The sequence below is a fragment of the Oreochromis niloticus genome, linkage group LG11, assembly GCF_001858045.2.
Source record: "Oreochromis niloticus isolate F11D_XX linkage group LG11, O_niloticus_UMD_NMBU, whole genome shotgun sequence".
NCBI lineage: Eukaryota > Metazoa > Chordata > Actinopteri > Cichliformes > Cichlidae > Oreochromis > Oreochromis niloticus.
In genome coordinates, this window is record NC_031976.2 from 25,175,969 (window position 1) to 25,196,392 (window position 20,424).

General features: G+C 42.1%; 1 protein-coding gene across 3 annotated transcripts in view; it reads left to right on the top strand.

Moving 5' to 3' along the window:
- erfl1 (Ets2 repressor factor like 1) overlaps positions 1–20,424 on the top strand; it is an 83,424-nt gene that overhangs the window by 26,664 nt on the left and 36,336 nt on the right. Inside the window, exon 3 of one of the 3 annotated variants that reach the window (XM_025911124.1) lies at positions 10,152–10,278. The gene's annotated coding sequence lies outside the window, so the exon portion shown is untranslated. Of the gene's footprint in view, positions 1–9,637; positions 10,279–19,592; positions 19,705–20,424 lie in introns of those variants that run through there. The other 2 variants (XM_005463947.4, XM_025911125.1) reach the window with 2 other exon arrangements.

Below are 20,424 nucleotides of genomic sequence, written 5' to 3' on the forward strand. Positions count from 1 at the left end.
GGCGAGGAGGCCACATTAATTTATTCTTATTTATTAATTTCCCTAATTAAAACAACAAGGCTGTGGAATAGAAGTGTTTTCTTTGGGTGAAACAAATGAAGGCCCTGGAAAAGCGATATGAAACCAGGCGTGGCATGGTGTAAACATTAAATCATGTGAAGTGATGGTGCTTGTTCAGCTGTTCATTATTAGAATAGCTTTATCCAATTGGGCTGCCCCCTCTTACCCTTTTTCTTTGTTATTATACCACACGGCAGCCCCTCCTCAGTCATGAGGAGCGCACACACATTCCCAAACACTTGTACTCCTGTGATGTGGATGGCAGATTTCATCATCATTATTCAGTAAATGGTTTACTTGCCACAGGCAGTATCACAATAAGCCACAGTTCCTCTTTGAACGCATCCTGCACAAATGCCATAAAATCAGACAAACGCCCCATCTTCCCCATTTGATTGTCAGATGTTTATACCTCCTCTGCACAACTGTAGAGGCCTTTACTGAATCTAAACCGCTTCTCCCATTTTCTCAAATTCATCTATCTCATCGTTACCCTCCCTCCTTCTCCACAGCGCCTTCTCTCAATTTCCTGATCTCTCTCTTTTGGTCCCGGAGTGGCCCACCTGAGCGGGCGGAGCGCGATAATGGCGTTAATGCCCGGTAATACGGGCCAGATATTATAATCTCAACACTGTCACATTGCGTTAGCTGCGGGAGACTGACGTGTCAATGCCACGGCGAGCAGGTGACGCGCGGGGCTCAGGAAGCGTGGCCCGGTAATCGTCCAATACAGACACATTTATTTTAGAGTTGAATATTTCGCCACGCTGCTTTTGCAGGAGCGCAGCAGGTATTTGTGGGGAAACTTGTGTCAGCCTGTCCAGGGATGAGGCACAGCACCTTCTGGTATAAACTTTTTAGCTGCTCTGAAATAGGTTTCTGTTTTCTTGAGCTGGTTAAAATTGAAATCTCTGTGATTTCTCTGCAGTGCATAGGTGGTGCTGTGAATACAGATTACTATAATAACTACAGGATTTATAGAGTATCACAAATTATTACAGTGTTTGTATTTTACAAGTCTGAAACTGAATTTTTGAATCAAGAAATGCAGCAGCCTGGTTATCATTTTTGCTTTTTCATGTTGATAATAATGTAAAACCCAACTGTAGGTCATGTAATGTAAGAATATTGCTGTAATTGTATTTTAGATACAATTCACAAATTGTGAATTCTGCCTGATTTTGCTGAAACAAAAGAGCAAAACCTTTATGATTCTTTAGATTTTCATGTCGTGGTAATACCGTTATTTTACGCATAACATCATCAGCCTCAGAAAACCTTAAAAGGCTGTGTCACTCCTACTATATTTAAACACTGCAGATGACAACATGTACAGAAGGAAACAGGCGGTATTAAATCCAGTATTAAATCCGGATTAATATACAGGATTATCACACACATAGTTAGATAATGCTATTTACAGATACAAACATTTCCCTTACACACATACATAATGCAGAAAAATAACTCGTGGGGTAATTATTTAAAAATGGTTGTCAGGGACCAAACAGTAAGGCATAAAGGACACAGGTGTTTAATTCAAAAAAGGGGTTTTATTGACCCAAAAGTATGACAAAGCCAAAACTTAAACAGGCAGACCAATAAAAGAGGTCAACTCAATAGACTAAACTCAAGATAACAATTAACAGAACTTCAAACCAAACATAAGACAAACTGACCTCCTGAAATGAGACATGGGGGAACTTAAATACTGGTTTAGCTAAACCAAATGACACACACGGGGGGAAACAAAATGGCTGCCATATAACCAACTAATACAAAACAATTAAACAAACGTGAAACACCCCCCAGGCAATGAAGCATGTGGTTTCATCCAATTAGGCTGTCAGTGGTACTTCAGCTCTCCCAGCCCTTTGCCACACCTTTTGCCAGACAGGAGGAGAAGCCAAAGCCCAGGTAACTCAAACAAAGAAAGATGTATTAATATAACAAAACAGAACTTTGACCTTGCAGTGTTAATATGTGTGCACGCCATATAAACATTGGAAGGTGTGATGGAAAAATAAATACATTTAATAAAGAAACAATATTGAACAATAAGTAGAACATATTAAAGTAGCAACTGTAAATTAAACTAAAGTGAATCAACTGGTGGTGAGGTGTGGAGCTTACCATGTGTGGCATGCCATCACAATGGTCTTATCCCATAATTTGTCTACTTAAGTTCCCTGATTTCATTGTTTACAGCATTCCCAGGCTGCAGCACATGTAGCAGTGTAGCATTACAGCTGAACAGACGGTGACATTGTAGGGTTTCACTTTACAATATAAATCACCTTGTCGCCCCTTCTCCCAAAGGTGCTCTGTTGGATTGGATTGATGACTGTGGAGGGCATTTAAGTACATTATCATGTTCAAGAAACCAGTTTGGGAAGATTTGCGCTTTCTGGCATGGTGTGTTATCTTACTGTAAGTATAGCCATCAGAATATGGGATGGACAGGTAAGGACAAATACTCAGGTAGGCTGTGGAGTTTAAATAATGCTCACTTGGTGCTAAGGGGCTCGAAGTGCGCTAAGAACCATTACACCATATGAGGCACTGATACAAGGCAGGAGGATCTGTGCTTTCATGCTGTTTACGTCAAATTCTGTTGCAGCAGAAATCGAGATTCATCAGATCAGGTAATGTTTTTCCAATCTTCTGTTGTTCAATATGGTGAGCCTGAGCAGATTGTAGCCTCAGTTTTCCACCCCATCTGACACCAACAACCACACGACGCTTAAAGTCACTGTAATTACCTTTCTTCCCCATTCTGATGCTGGGCTTGCACTTCAGCAGGTTTTCTTGACCATGTCTGCATGCCTAAATGCACTGAGTTTCTGCCATGTGATTGGCTGATTACATATATGTGTTAATGAGCAGACAAATAGGCATGCCTAACAAAGAGGCATCATATGTTGCATTTCATTGCTGAATGCTAGATATATAGACTGCTTACGCTGTAAACCCGGTACATGGTGTAATGTTATACACAATATTTTGATAAAGCATTTTGATTCCCAAACCAGTCTATCTGCAGTGACTCCATATTTTTTCCATATAGTTTTTGTCTAAGCCCCATATCTTTGTATTTTAGCAAGACAGTGGGACAGAGAGTCAATAAAATCCCCCTTTGTAAAGGTTTATAGCTCATTTTGGTGATAAATCCAACAATTGCTTGTATTCAGGTGAACTTTGTTTGCACTGGAACTTTGATTTTGGGACACTGCCAGACAAATAACATATTATTACATATGTTATACATACATCGTATTTTCAAACAAAGAATAAAGTTAATAAATACTTTGTAAGCTCACACCATTCCAACTCTGCATGCAGCCATGCTCTTCCTTCTACTGTATATACCTCTGAAAATTTTTGTTCTTTTCTAGCTGCAGAAGAAGAAGAACAAAAAAAAAAGAATGGAAAAAGAAAATGATCCATCCCTCAAATGTCTGTGTGGGGACTCATGGGTGCACGGTTCGTCAGTGATTTATGCGTGTGTGTAATTGAGTGTTAATAAAAAGTGTGTCCGGAGCGCGTGTAATTGTGTGTTTTCAAGACCCACCATGTGTGAGCTTGTGTGTAATTGGGTGTTATCGATGTTGTGAGAGTATGTCGAGGATGAAAGACCAAATGGACAGGTTACAGTGTGATTGCTGTGTGAAAAGTCGAAAGTTTATTTTTATTTATATAGAGTTGGTTGGATATTTTTATATTTTCCAGGAAGGAATATTTTATTATCTTCTTGAACTTACAGTTAACAGATTAGAAATAATAGCAGCAACCTTTACTCTGTGCTCAGTTTGCGTGAGAACATGGCATTGAGAAATCTATCTTATAACATAAAAGACTTAAGAACTGGTACAATTTAAAGTCAGTTAGTCATTTTTTGTACATATTTAGAAATCAATTGCCCTGGGAACATATAACAAACCAGCATGGCTATAAAAGATAGATCACTAGAGATCATATGGACCATTTATTTTTTGCGTTTTGCTTTTTTTTGTTAGTTTTGATATGCGCGCATGCTGTATTTGTGCACACGCCTATGTTAAGTGTTGCGGTAACAGAAAAGGCATGCGTATGGAAGGTGTGTGTGTTTGTATGTGGTGGTGATGGTAGTAGATAGAATAGGTATATGTGTGTGTGTGTATATATAGTGCGGTGCGGGTGCTGTTTAATTGATGCGGGCTGGCCATCGATCCCTCCCGCCCAGCCTAATGAAGGCCTGATTGGTTTGTGAGGGCTGGCTGGTTCTGCTTAGCTGCCTCTGTCTGCTGCCCTGGCTGCACACACTATAACACACACACTAAATTCAAGATCATTCTTTTTTCTCTCTCTCTCTGTCTCATGCTTTGTCTCTGTCTCCCACTTTACATTTTTGTTTGGACTTTCTCTTTGTCTCAGTGTCTCTAACGCTCTCTGCAGCCTTCTCTGGTTTACTCTTTGTGGTGGCGAATCCATTCTCTCTCTGAATCCTAAAATGGCAACGAAATTCCCCATAATTTACAGCAAAGTGCTACACTTACTGATAATGAAAATTCATTTTGTGGTGAAATTTCAAGATACAACACTCAGTGATCCATTAACTGGAAACCTTGTGTGCTCAAACTTGACCCGAGCTGTGTGAAATCTTGGCCCGCTCTTTTTTTGATCGATTTGAAAAAACTTGGAGCCGGCGTGTCAATACAATAAGTAAAATTATGTTGACATATTCCCGTGTGTTGCTATCCCATGTGTAGCCTTGTAGAACACGCGACTCTTCCCTTACTCGGACGTGATCCATGTCCCATCTCTTGTCTCCATCGCTGTTTCGGTGGTGTCGGTGTCTCTGTGTGCCTTTATCTGTCAACCAGCTTGCAGTCCACTCACTCAGTCAGTCAGATGTCACAGTGCTTCTCCTGTCATGGCAGTGCCCATAAATGTCTTTCTGTGTCATTCAGTTCACTACAGACACAGGCATTACACCACCCTGTTAATGGCTTTGTCAGATGGCCTTTTCACAGAGCCACTCACGAAGACAGACGGGACCTTCTATCAGTTCGTGCGTGTGCGTTCCTGTGTGCGCGCGTGTAAATGTGTATGTTTCACTCACTGGCATCTGTTCAGGAAATAAAAGACTACCCAAATATCTGCCAGTCATGTATCAACAATATTCCTCAGAGTGGCTTTTCAGTCAGGCCACAGAACAGTTATTCTTTTCTGTCACTGTCATTCAACCTGTCATCGCACTGAGGAATCTGTCTGATACATTGTTCCTCCAAAAGCAAAATTACTTCCCAAACCAGGTCACTTAACAAATCTGCATCACGTAAGTTAGAGTTTACATCTCTGCGGTGTAGTCTATGATCCCATTTAGATCTGTCATTGCTGTAGGGCCAAAACTGGATGCTATAAACTGTGGAAACAGTACATCCCAATTTTTCTAGTGTGTTTACAGTATTAAACACACATAACATTGACAGCTAAGTACATCCTTTAAGGCCAGACGAGGCTCACAGACAGTATAAAAGTGCAGCCACCACAAGGCTTATTCCACAGCGTCTGTATAAATATTCAGCGTTCTCTGTAACCACGCACATTGCGGTAGTTGCAGTTTTAGAGCAAAAGGGTGTCGAGAGTGACCGGCAGTGCACTGATCAAACTGCTTTTCAACCTGTTGTGCATCTTTATTTCACGTCTGTCCATCTGCTAAGGCAGCCGACACCTCTGGCCTCATATACCACAGCCTTCACCTCTCCAGCCTTCACCAACAAATACACAACAGCATACACTGTGATAAGTGGTGTGTGTTTACAGCTTGTTCATTTCCACTCTCCAGCTCTCAGCAGAGGAAAAAGAACGGGGGAGAGTGGGAAAAAAGAGAGAAGGGTAGAAACGATGGGGAGAGAGAAGGGGGCTATCGGAAAGTAGAGGGAGGGCTTGCGGGGAGTGTTTTTGTCCTGGAGAGAAATAGCCCTCTAGGTTGTAATTGGAGGTAGAGAGAGGGACAGAGGGAGAGAAAGAGAGTGAGGGAGAGGAGGGAGGAAGAGACAGCAGAAATTGCTTGGCTGGGGCTGTGTGGGATGATAGTGTTTTTGACAGGTAAATAAGGCTGTGATTGTCGACAGTTACACTGCACCTCGCTGACCCTCACACACACCGGCCTCCTCCATCTATATTTCACTCTGACACACATGCTGACTCTCTACCTCTCTCATGTCTCTGCTTACACACACACACAAACAACCACACACGCATTTATGCACGTGAATGGCATGAATGGCATGCGCACGAGTTTGCTTATGTTATATTAAATGCACATGTTAAGAGTGCTGTTGAAATGATCTTAAGCTACTGTCATATGAATGATCGCTGAAGAGCAACTTCCCACTTCCAAGAGCATTTCTCATATGTAGTGATCCTTAAGTCCACGTTACTTGAATGACAGTGACTCACTGCAAAGTTTACCACATAACATTTTGAAATGCACAAAAAAAACCAAACAACATCAGTGTACCATCCATCTGCCCCAGCATCTAAATCTAGGCACGGAGAGAATAACAGGAAACATCATCAAAAATAACTACAGAGTTATTTCAACATATCTTTAACGAAATAGAGACACACCTAAGATTCTCAAATATGGCGGTTATTATTTCAAGTGGATTGTACGTCTAATTTTATCCACCTTTGTGTAGATCTGCCTTTATCTTCTGCTTTTAAAGATAGATAGATAGATAGATAGACTGCTGCTGTTTCTGCAACACCACCAGTAGTATCTCTTCTTCCTACCCCCTTTCCCCTTCCTTCCATCTTCCCATTCTCTTTTATCAAGTCAACAGCCGTCTCCCCCTCCCCTCCTGCCTGCCCTTGCCTCCCTCCTCTCCTCGCTCCTCTCTTGCTCACTCCCTCTCGCACTCTCTCTCCCTCTCTCACTTCAATCTCAAGTGTTTTCAATTTTATTCTAGAGTGGAATTAACTACCCCCGATGTCAAATTGCCGACGAAATCGATAATAATATCTTTACAAAAGAGGATATTCCAGTCTCTCGCGTCGGCTTTTGAAAAATGGAAAATTTAGCCGAGATTGATTCATTAGTTGACACGTTATAGGACGGTATAAGTATTGATCGCGGCCTGTCATGTCCCATCTCGGCTAATCGAAGCTGAGGCGCTCTGTCGATGGGCGCATTTTTCATAATTCCGTCGCCGGGGAGAGAGACCAGCCGGCAGAGGCGACTGCAAGGCACAGAGAGAAAAAGAGGAGAGTATAGGGGGGCAGAAGAAAGATAGACGGGGGGAGAGAGATGACTTGGGGGGAAATAGGTAGGGGGCAAAGAGTGGAAGAGCGAGAAATAGAGTGAAAAAGAGGCATGGGGTAAAAAAGGAACAGGGAGAGAAAGAGAGAGCGGTTTTGTGTGTCTGTGCGTGTGCGCGGCTATAGCCGTGTGTCCATACGGCGTCTCCAGCCCAGAGGCCTCAGGGTGAGGCAGTGATGGAGCCACGGGAAGGAGAGGCTATGTTAATGGTGCAGGTATTGGGGCGTAGATAATTAATGCATTAACTAATTAAAGCCAAATGGGGGAGATAACGAGGTGGAGGGAAGTATAAGGAAAAGGGAAAAGACAGCGGGGTGGAGAATTAGGGCGACAACAGGGGGAAGAATGGGTTTTAATGGCGAGCGGGGAGATGCGGAGAGGTGTGAAAAGGGAGAGATGAGAAGGAGGATGAGGGAGACGGGGGAGGTGTTGGGTGGCGGGGGTGGGAGAGCTTGAGGAGTGGAGGGGTGAAATAAATAGAAATTGAATGGTTTGGGTGCGAGCAGAGAGAAGTTCTGAGGCGGAAAAAAATATAAAGAGGAGTGAGAGAAGACACAACGACAATGATGGAGAAACTTTTGATAGTTGTGCAGTTCGTTTGGAAAGTTGGCATTGGCGTGCTCAAGACTTATAAGTCCAACATAATGCCACTCCTCTGGCAGTCTTGTCACGAGCTGCACAAATCCAGGGTCCCCGTCAATCAACAAAAGGAGTTTGTTGGAAAGGAATGGAGCCTACCTGTTTGTCTTTTGGTCTAAAGTCTCAAACCCGCAGACTCTATTGTCCCCTGTTGGGTATAAAACGCTAGATTATAGGCCATCATATTGCACAAGGATCCATAGAGGTTTTCTAATAAATGCCAAAAAGGTGCAGTCACCTACTCCACTGAAAGATCCAAGCAGACGCCCTAAAAACACACTTGGTCAATAGTGCCTGTGCACTTTTATCCTTGAGATTTTTTCGCTGGGCTCTTTAAGCTTTTGTGTTTAAAATGCTAAAAGCGTATTAATTCATCATAAAGTAGACCATACTGTCCCAAGAAAGGATCTCTAAAAGGTCAAGTGGATCTGTCATGAACTCACCCTTTCATTATTTATCATCTCATAGCCCCAAATAACCCAAATGTCATGTTAATTTCTTGACCTGCCTCTACATTTTGGAAATTGTGGCAAGGAGCTTCACACATTTTTACGCACCAAAAAAATAAAATAAAAACCCCATAAAGAAAAACCAAAGAGCTCACCAGGAGACACCGTCAAAGAGTTGCTATGTGTTGCAGTGGCTAGAGCCTTTGCTCTAACATCCAGGCGGGAGAGAACTACGCGAATCTCAATCCCATAATTGATTTTGATAAACTAACATGCATGGTGTGAGGAAGTCCTTTTGCACTGAGAGAAAATGAGAGTGTGTCCGAGAGGCCACCCCCAAATCAGCAATGATAAAAGTGGAGCTGAAATGGGTTGTGGGATGGAATCAAGAGAAATGAGATACACCAAATTAGAAGAGATTGGCCTGATGGACTTGGATTAGAAGGAAAAGAGGTATATAGGGAGGGGATGACGAGAAAAGGAGGAGAGTGAGTGAGGGAGTGTGTGAGTGAGTGCATATGTGGAAGATGGGGGGGGAAAGGGGAAGGGAGGAGGGGGTCTCGGTACTTGGCAGTCTCTGGGTATCTCAGGTTCTCTCCGGCCGGGAAAGCGGTCGATATTTAATTGTTATTGCTAGCATGGAACGCACGGAAGCGGGGCCTGTACGAAAATTTCTCATTTATTTGGTATTCTTGTTTTCTCTCCTTTTCCTCCCTTCACCCACCACCCCTGTTTGCGGGGTGGAGGAAAGTGAAAGGAGGTGTGGGGGTCTTGTGCGCACACTGGGGGCAAATGGAGAAAGGGGATGAGATCCTTGGATGACTCTGAAGGGGGGAAAAACACTGCGTCCTCCTCTCCCAAGTTTAGTTTCTGTCCCTAGACACATCATATCCACCCTCCATCACCTCCACTCTACCCCCCACCACCACTTGCCCCCCACCTCACTCCACTCTATCTACCCCCACCTGTCCAAAATGAAAAATCCGTCATTTTCATCAAACGTCCAACCAAATATTATCTACACTCCATTCCCGAAGATCGAATCTTATTTAGGGGCGACGGGATTCGCCATCTGTTTTTAAATTTCATTCCTCCATGAACTTTATTTTCCCTCGACTTTTGGACAAAATTATAACCCGATCGATCCGCTTTCTGGCCACCACCCGTCTACATATATTTTCCTTGTGCGGTCTCTTCCCTGTGTGGGTCAATTTTCTGTCTCACGTCCACATGAACACGTGCAGAACACCGTCTGCAGCTGATAGAAACTTAAATGCAGTCGGGCTGATGTGAGGTGGAGGTTCAGGCTCAGCACCTTCTTTTTTTAACCTCCCCCCTATTTCTGCGCTCTCATCCTTACATCCCTCCCAGCGCCTGGATCTCTACCTTTTCGCGCTCTCTCCCCTCGCACCTCTGACCGTTTCTCCTTGTTTTCCTTTTCATGTTTTGGTAACATTGCTAATGTAAACTATATCATACCATAATTCGGACAGAAGCAGATTGGAGTCCCTTTTTTTTCTCGTCAACTTTTTTTTTCCGCTCCGAGGATAACTTTTCTCCGGCTATAGTCCAGCGCGCTGTTTGCTCATCTCACTCATCTTGATTTTTTTTTTCTGACGCCCTACGGGCGGTATTCACTCATATTGCCACTCATACGTCATGCCAGTGTAACACTTCACCAATGTGGTTTAATGCAGGAGGAAGGATTCGCTGTCCGATCTGTTAAATTGCTCGATTACCACCAGTCCTCTGCGCACGTCGACAGGATTCCCATCAACCTAAGTAGGAGCTGCCGGACAAGTCAATGAAGGTGCTTCGATGAAGGTAAGCATCCTACTTTCCCATTCTGTTACAGACAAGTGGCATTAATAATAGAGAAAAGCGTCAGGAATAAGAATCCCACGAGAAATATAATGCACTTTAGTGCGGGGGAAACATGTGCACCTCCTGCAGAAATTGATTGATGTAGGCTGTGTACGCTTGTGCGCCGGAGTTTGTCGAACAGCACGCTGTACGCGGTACTTTCCCTCCAAATAGATCGGCAACAACTCCTAAAAGGTTTCTGCTTTAAAGTGAAAACGTGTTTATGCGTTGGATTCGTGGGTTTGTATCCTACAGCGGCTTCAGGGACCCAGACGTTAAGGAGAGGGGATGAAGGTAAACAAATGTGCGGTGGAAAGTATAGCAGCTGTCGGGGAACTGAAACACGAACTTGGCAAATGAAGATATTCGCTTCAAAAACTTGTTCAGCCCGGAAGGAGCGTGTCCGTTTGCGAGCATATGTTGCGAGTATTCCATGCATTTAATTCCAGTGTGTTTATGCATAGCATTATGGATTCATATTAATCGTAAAAGTGGCTAAAGACATATAGATCCTAACCTGTACCTCTAGAAGAGTTTACACGGGCGTATTTAACAGTAGTTTATGTCAGTAAAGCTAAATGCACATGCAGCTGCTTCTTTTGTGTATTATGCTTCACAAACGCCCATCTTATTACTTTTGAAAATGTTTATCTTTTGGATTATGTCAAGTGTAATGTGTGGATGCTGCGATGAAAGGGAATTTCACACAGTTCAAGATCCCAGCATCATCCTCGTACTCCGGGGTTTTTTGTGATTATGAAGAACAACCCAAACACAGACAGCAGAGAAATGAGACTCTAATCTTTGATGTCCCACTGATGCTCACTCTGCAGCTGCTGCTTTGATGCAGGATTGCAGACTGACTTTGTGTATTCATACAGCACTGGAATTTTTATACTTTTGATACTTTTTCATGCATTTTGTTGTGTTAATTTTAGTTACAAATCAGTGAAGGTTGGCCAAAAGGTCAAGGTCACATGGACCTTTCCTCTACCTGTGTGCTCTACTTGTGTATAACCTTTTTTCATCTAACAGTTCTTCACATTCACAAATCTGAACATGTGCAGTTTTATTATGATCATTTTTATGACCAGTCCTTAAATAAATTCAAGGTGATGTTTTTTTATGTAGAATAATGGAAAATATATTGAAAAGCACTGCGAACATTTTAGTGTAAAAACTGTTTTTCACACTCTGCCCTGTTTACGGGTCCACAGTGGCCTGAAGGGCAGTCTGGATACTGTCAGCTTGACCTTTGCATTGATTTCAACTTCACGTCACACAAGGTCAAAAGCATCACACTGATGGCTCTGGCGGTTTTCTCATTTGATCTGAATCAAATATACACTCGAAATGATGCATTTACATGGACATGTGTGCACGTCTCAGTAGCTTATGCAACTGCTTGCAATTTATTTATCTATGTAATTATGGATTAATAATAATGTATTCTATCATGCATAATTATTAATCAATCAATATTATTAATTACACAGATCCTCTCAGATACTAATCTAAGAATGTAGAAGAGTTTACTTGGACATATTTATGTCTGTGCCAACAGACATAAAGCACCCAGGAATTATTTTGAAAATAAGAAATGTCCTCTATGTCTGTGTTAGCCGTGCAGTCACATGTGAGAGAGCCAGACTGCTGCTGTTGTTGTTAGATGATATATAATATACAGTGTTTAGGTAATATTCTGAAATAGTGTAATAAAAAAATCAACCCAAACAGCCTGAAAATGGCTGAGAGCGTTTAATCTAAACGGAGAGCCAAATTGATTATATGTTTTTGCCGCTAAGATGTGACAAAATTGGTTTTCTCTATATATCGTTGAGCAGAACCCAAAGACGTTCCATAACATGAGCTTTAACCCCCCAAAAGCAATCTTTAATACATGCACAAATTCCATTTTAGAGTCATATTAATCATTACTGTTCATAAATGCACGTCATTGCTGTTGCCAAGATGCTGCCTATCAGTGACATCTGTGCCACTAATGAGAAAGAAACCTGTTAAAATATTAGAGAAAACCTTTGCGTTACTAAAAATAGAAAAAAAGCTTTTCCTTTTTGTATTTCTGTATTGTTTGTGTTTGCTTAGTTTTGAAAGATAAAAACTCATTTAAACATATGATCAGATTGCTCATATGAACATTTTCACATAACTTAGTGTTTTTGTCCTTGAAGTATTTGAAATGTAACAGAGTGCCTCGCTTAAGGCTTCGGAAACCATCTTATCTCCCTTAATCACGCGAGGAACCTTCCTTTTGTGAACTGGGAAATGGTTTGATTTCCTAGGCTTGTAGAACCTGGACTCACAACTAATCTGTAACACCGGCACCCAACAATGGGAGAGTGACCCTGCTGTAGAGTTAAGTCTGAATTTCTCTCAGGGGCTGGCAGGAAGGTTTGTAGTTCCCACTGCAGTCTTTTCATGTTTTTTTTCCACACAGCTATCCCAGTACCCCTGCAGTTTTTACTTCTTCCTGAAAAACCCTTTCCTATTGACACTGATAATGTGTTAATCAATATGGTAGTTTTGTGCTTATTCTAAACAACATCATATCCGCACCCACAGTATGAATCAAGGCTCCGCGAGGGCCCACTCCAAGAGAGTTCCCCTCCATTGATTAAGTATTAGCTTCAGCACCTCCAACGCCCAGCCACTTGTTTGCAAACGGTGCTCTATTTCCGAGGTAATTCAAACGATCACTAAGCATGGGAGCCAATATTTATAGAGGCTTTAACAGGTTCATTATAGTCAGAGGAGCCAGTTCCACCGGGGCATGAAGCACTCATAAAGGGCCCAGCAGAGTTAGTCCCTATCCACTGAGCATTTGACAGTACAGTCAATGACTCCAATCATTCCTCATCTGCTTTATGGCTGCATCGATGTTTATAGCTGTTATGGGGTTAAAATAAAAGCATTAACAGATGCAAAGGGTAAGGTGGTGCATTTAATCAAAGGTCACTCTGTGTGAAGTCCATAATCCTCTTGGTGACAACTAGAGCCATCCAGAGTTTTGACTGTGTGCACACTTTGCTGCTTGAAATTGTTGGCAATTGTTGAAATGCACTTTTACTGTTTGGGGGGGGGTCCTAAACATTGTTGTTCGCTTATATTCAGTCTAGTTTTGATGCTGAAAGTTTCACCAGCTAAAATATATACAGACAAAAGCAGAAGTTTCCATAGTTTTGCATCAATTTCATCCACTGATAAGCTTTTTCGGGAATACTTTCGGTACCTGTTAAATGTAAACACTTTAAAACCCCTGAATGCCCCAAGTCAGATTTTATTCCCTTATACTATTTATATGTATTCTGACATGCAAGTGCTGCTGAAATGTAGTTTCTGTCTTAACACACACTTTTATTTCCTTTCATGTGCACAGAAATAGACTTAAACTTGTAGCTCGTATACACTAATTTCTCTTTCACGTTATTGTTATTTTCTTACACTTCCTGCTTTACCTTCTTCAGACCTGCTGAACGTTACTAAAACTATCCATTTGTGTTCCTGCTTAATTTTCTATCGTTACCATCTTCTTCTGTTCCTAAAGCAGCATTTCTTTTAGACAATTTGAACCCTGTTTTGGAGTCACTGACCCCCCTACTCGGCTTCTCTTCTCCGTACCCCGTCTCCCACTTAACCCCATATTTCACAGCTGAACTACGGTTAATTTCCCCCCAGTCCTGCGAACAACGCTCTCTATACTGCTGGAGCACGCTTAATTACCCACAATTAAAGCCAAACGCTAACAAGAAAATTGCCCTGTTATGAAATGACTTCAAAAGGACTAGAGTAAGTAGAATAGATTGAAGGAAAAGTTGGGTGGTAGCCTCGGGTGGAAGAGAAGAGATTCTCTGCTGTGTTTTTCCCTCAAGCTGTCTCAGTGGAAGTCAGTAAGCAAAGTCTCTGTTGGCAATACCCAAAGCTGTAGACTCCAGTTTTTAACAGTTAAATTCAAGCACTGGTACTGAGAAAGCACAAGTAAGGCTGTTCATTTTACTAATGGAAGGACTCTGTGAAAGCTTTGTTTTGAAAAGGGAAACTTTGGCTTCATCTTTGGTTTCTTTTATAACATCAGTTCAAAATATACTCACCTGGACAGCTTAACTTATGTATCTCACTTAAAAAAATATACTGTGGATAATGTTTCATGACTGCACAGGAATAATCATGGTCACTGGAACAAGTGTGGCCAAATGAATTCCAACAGCTTGCCATAAATGACTCTCAAAGATATGCATCATGTGTAACCCTGTTACAAATGTAAAATGTAAATCACAGAATTCGGTGCTTTTATAATGATTTTAAACCTGAATCTATCTTCAGCGTATCCAGTTCAGGTACAATGTGGAGCTGATACGCCCTGAACAGGCTGCCAGTTTTTCGCAGGGCTAATACAGACAGATGGGCCGCCCGTAATGCTCACATTCATTTTGGAATTTTAGAATCCAGTAATCCTGATCCATGCATAACTTTGGACTGTGAAAAAAAACACCAGGGAAAAACTCCTGCAGATCCTGGAGGAACATGTGAACTCCACATAGAAAGGTCTCAGCCTGGTTTCAAACCCACGGCCTTCTTGCTGTAAAGCAACAATGCTAACCACCACAGCTCCTCATGTGGCACCGGCCAGAAAAGACAGTTCAGTAATATGAGATCAATACATGAGCTCTGAAACACTCTATCCATGAATGCAAGTTTAATCTGCCATACAGTGACAAAAACGTATTTACATAAGGTCCTGAAATTCCATTAAATTCTCTTGGTACACCAAATAGACAGAGGTGAAGTGGAAAGCGCATCCTCTGGGTTGAAGAGGAGACGGATCATTCAGCTTGTTAACAGCACACTTTTAAAAAGTGTATCAACTCCTCGTGTTCCTCTTGCGCTTGATATGGTAACTTTGCCACCACTGCTGTGTGAGCCTGTGTCTCAGTGGGTGAAAGACATTATAAAGCTCTTTATAGACCCAAGCTAAAGTTAAAAGATATAAGTGCAATCCTTTTACTGCTCAGTTATTTGCATATCTATGAACGCTGCATTAGGAGAACTTATGCTGCCATACAGACATCTAATATATGGCAGACCTAGCTTATTTCAACAAGACAATGCCAAAGCAGACTAACCTCACATCACAACAGCATGGCTCCATGTAAGAGTCCTAAACTGGCCTCCCTGCCATTCACACCTGTCATCTATTGAAAACTTTGGTGCATTATGAAAAAATAAATACAACAAAAGGAAGACCCATTTGAGCAGCTGATATATTGTATCTTGCAGAAATGAAAAATACAATATTTGCTCCAGCAAATTGAAAATAAATATATATATCAGAAAACAGTCACATTCTCTGTTCAAATGTTTGCTATGATGTCCCTGTGTGCTATTTAGGAATTAGGTACATTGTTCAAATTATTGCCATTTGTGTGTTTTTTTTAAAACTAACCTCACAGTATCTGACTTTTGGGAAACCGGCGATCTATATCAGTCACAGGTGCATCTTTGAAGAAACTCTCAGGCAATCAGCTGCAAATGATTTTAGTCACGTATTTGGACACAGGGCTGCAGAGTTTTGCACCCTATAGGTGAGGGTTCACAAAAACATGTTTTTTTTTTCAACTTCAACAAAATATAATGCTGCACAGTCAAGAATTTGACATGGTCAGCTCACTCAGATGTTAACACTGAAACATTTGGAACCTGCGATTAAAAAAAGGCAAGTAGACTCTTTTAAAACATTTGTCTAGAAAGCATCTGCTTTCTTTACCTATAACACCATGCTGAACAAAAGCTATTGTCAGTATTTTGATATATACAAAATAAAAATGTTCAAAAGGTGTAACTAAATTTAAGGTTAAGGGACTGCCAAAGTTATTAGAGTTTGGAATACATGGATTTTACTATGGTGTTTGAGGAAAATTCAGGGAATAACCAGAGCCAAGGGGCTTCTTCCCTTGGCTATTATTGGATGGTAAACGTTCCACTAATTGTTGAAAAAAATTTATTCTGTAAAAAAGTAATAAACCAACCACAAAGGGATACATTTTTCTAGAGAAACGGTTGTTTCACTCTGGAAAATTCACCAGTTTTATTAAGAAAAGCATAGAAAATAATGAAAAATCTTCACATGTTGTGTGTGGTCTGTGATTTTTTGAGAAACTTGCTGTTGGGAAGAGATACTGGTCTAAAATTTTATTTCTCCTATTTCTCATCGCTGTCAGCACACAGCTGTAATTCCATTCAACTCCATTTTTTTGGGCTGGAATCTGAGACACGTGTAGCTCAATATGATGCCACAAAAAACAAAGATATACACATGACTAGTCAACAGAAGTAAGACAGAAAATAGAGTACTGTACTGTGAAACAGTTCAAAAATCAAAAACTAAAGCACACGCTCAAAATAATCTATGTGAATAATATTGCATAACGGGTAAGTAGTCTTCAGAGTGGATGAGTGGTTAGCACGGTTGCCTCACAGGACGGGTTCCTGGGTTCAAACCTGGGCAGAACCTTCTGTGTGGATCCTGTATGTCCTCATCACGCTTGAGTGGGTTTTCTCCAGGAGCTCCCACTATTGAAAAACATTGTAGGTCTTGCAAAAAACATTCTTAATCTCAAGAGTTTCAGGTTCTGGTTAAAGAGAAAGGTTATAAAAGAGCCTCATTTTCTTCCACAACACTTTATCCAGAGTATTTTTCTGTTGTGTTTAGGTGAACCCCCACCGTTAAAGCTGAGGATCTGCGATGCCTGACAGAATTTAAAAAGAAAATAATGGTGCAACCAGAACACAACCACCAATAAGAAGATCGTGAACACATTCTTGTAACAAAACAGTACCTATTGAAGCCCTGCTGGTACAACCTCACAGCGGCTGAGAGGAATTGAGACACCCAGATGTTGGAATGTGTCTGGGACAATATAACTGACCACAGATCCCATTCTCTGTCACTGAGGAATGGGCCGAGCCTTCAATGCCATCAACAACCCTCCCCGCACACTTCCCCTCCATCCTCCCAAAGCAATCCAATCTACAGCTGGCAAAATGAAACAAATAAACACTAATTTGGATTATTTACGTCCAGTTTACACCACAGGAGCCAAGGTATGAGGCGGAGGAAAGAAGAGCTATATGGTCGGAGGATAATTGTAACAGTGGTAGTAATAAGTGCAGCAGCTACAGTGATAACAATTAGATTTGATTTCATTTGAGAATGCCTCCACAGCTGCTCCTCACTCACCCCCTTAACCCCCTTCTTCCCCTTCTTTCCCTTCCCCCTCCTCTCCCTCCCCTCACTCCTCTCCCCCTAGATTAAAGTGGGTGTGTTAATTCCGTGGTGTAGCGATCGAACAGCTCTGGCAACAATGGGAAATGGGCTATTGATCAGAACAGCTCAGATTAAGACTAGGCAGTGGAGCTCTTTCTTGCTCTCTTTCCCCTCCTTTTCTCTCCATTTCCCACCTTCTACTGCCTGTCTTCCTGTCTGTCCTGCTTGTGTCACCCCCTCCTATACACACAAACACACACACACACACACACATGCACACACACACGGACACACACACTTCTCTCTCTTGTCTTTCAACCTCAAAGAAGAAGAGAGTGTTTGCATGCATAAGAGTCTATGAGGATTTCCTGTCCTTTCCTCCTTGTCCCTTCTCTCTATCTTGGCTCCTCCCGCTTCTAATTTCTCTACTAACAACACCTCTCCTAACTCAGTGTCCCCAAAACATAATATTTTAGCTTCATCAAAAGCAAAGAATGCACGGAATCCAATAAGTATGGTAGTCTCAAAAGGCATAGAGCTCGAGCCTTTTAACGGTTCACTCTGCAGCAATTTGACATCCATTCACATGAGATTTTATATCAGTCAGTCACAGGGAGGCCTTGTGTTGTGCCACCACAATTAAAATCTCCCCTATCAAAATGCCTCGCATACCAAAATTAGCTGTCATGATCGTGCTGCAGGACGGAACACATTGAGTTTGCATTGAATAGACATAGAACATGCCAAATGTGAGGAGACAGCAAATCCATACAGTGAAAAGTGAGCTAAGAATCCCCAGCTCTACTTATATTAATTAACTCAGTCAATGGGGATGTGATAGGTCAGTTATTCATCCTCTTCCAGCGCCTCCCCACTCTGTCACATATACCTCCCAGGTGTCAGAGGCTCAGACGCTCCAGCTGCTGAGCAGAGATCATTGGGAGGAAAAAAAACATGGATGAATGGGCTGGTCTGAGATCAGTGGCTGGAGGTTACTGGCATGTTTCAGTGTTTTCTATGTGCTTTTGCCCTTTTGGATTTTAGAGGTGACATGGAGAAATGCAGCAGACACGGTATACATGTACATGCACCAGCAATATTTACGCACACACACACACCAGTGGTCACATCAATATTGCTATGACCCTCAGGGGACTCAGAGTACTGGCGAAGCTTTCATCTGCAGAGTGTGTGAGTGTCCTTGCTCCTGACATACCATCCGTACAAAGCTGATGTACATTAAAGACAAAAGCTATACGCACAAGCAAATACACTCATACACTGATGTTGTAGCATGGCGTTATGTCCAATGTGAGCCGAAAATCCGGGCAAAAAAGTTGAGAAGCACTGGTGTCTGCTGGAAGCCTTAACAAGCTGTGATGGAAGGCTGAGATCCAAAGTAGACACCAGAGGGCGATAAAGAGGTCCGCGTGTCGTTATCTGAATTTATTGTATGGACTCCGTTTGTGTGCGTGGCTGTGGCCATAGTCGTGTTGTGCAACTGATGCTCATTCAGTGGTTTTGGCCCTTCCAAATATTTTTGTCAAGATCTTTCTGTTTGTGTGTTTTCGCGGGAATTAGAGCTAATTCGCCTTTTTCTAATTGCTGATTAGGACAGAAGCTAATAACATTTTGCTTTACGGCTGATTTTTTTTAATCAATCAACAAGCCTTTGAAAGCTTCTGAAAACAATGAAACGTACTCACCGTGTTTTTGTAGAGTCCAACGTGTGGCTTTCAGCTTCTTTCCCATGCTTCCATCTCCACCCCCTTTCCCTGATACCCTTGTCATAGGCTTTGGCTCTCTGCACTCAAGTGAGTTTCATTGGTTTACCTAATTGATTATTAAGTTGCTTATTGAGGATCAATTAAATAATTAAAGTTTGTTAAGGGCAGAGTTGACTCAGTCGCACAAGAGCTGGCGCATTCTTTCCGCTGCTCTGCGTGCCTGCGCGGGTGTGTGATTTTCATTCATGCAGACACTTGATGGAAGTCACGAGTTGAAGGAAGACGATTTGTTTCACTGTAGTGTGGATTTTGCTACAGGGACAGCAAACAAACAACAGTGAATTTCCTCTTGGTGGTTTACTTAAGCCAGACTGACAGGTGGGGCTCGACCTTTAGTGAGTGTCGTTTAAGGTTTCCTTTATATTCATTGAAAACGAAGAAAATATTGCTTTGGCTAGGTAGCATTTTATTTAGCACATAGGAAATCACAGTGATTCCTCTAGTCTCAGACTTCAATCCGACTTTAGCTGTAGGTGGAAGGTTTTTGTGTCATAGAAAACACTGTCAGGCACATCGGTCCCCAGTCGCATTGGCACTGGAAACGCATTGAAGTGGCCACTTTCATTGCTTGTTTGGGGAATTGGTGCCCAATTCAATGTGAGTAACTTTTAGGGTCAGGTCAACAGGGCGGTGAGTACTGTGACTCTTCAAAGCCGGCGGGGGGAGATGCGATGGAGGGGCTCCTCTTGTAGCAGCAAAGAGAGCCCTGACTAAGAGAGAGGGAGAAAGAAAAAACACACCCAGTCACAAACACACAATTACACTACACACACACACACACACACACACACACACTCTCTCTCACACACACACAGAGACCTCATATATGAGACACGGGAGCGGAAACGGGTCGAATCCTACTTCAAATTCTCTTTCCTCTCGGCTTGTCGACCGGGGAAAACAAACCGACCCGAGGCACAGCGAATAGGGATTTACTAATTAACTGCTTACACACACACACACACACACACACACACAGGGAGAAAGAGAAGAGAGAGAGAAGAGAGAGAGAAAGATACACACCTTCTCTCCTCCCTC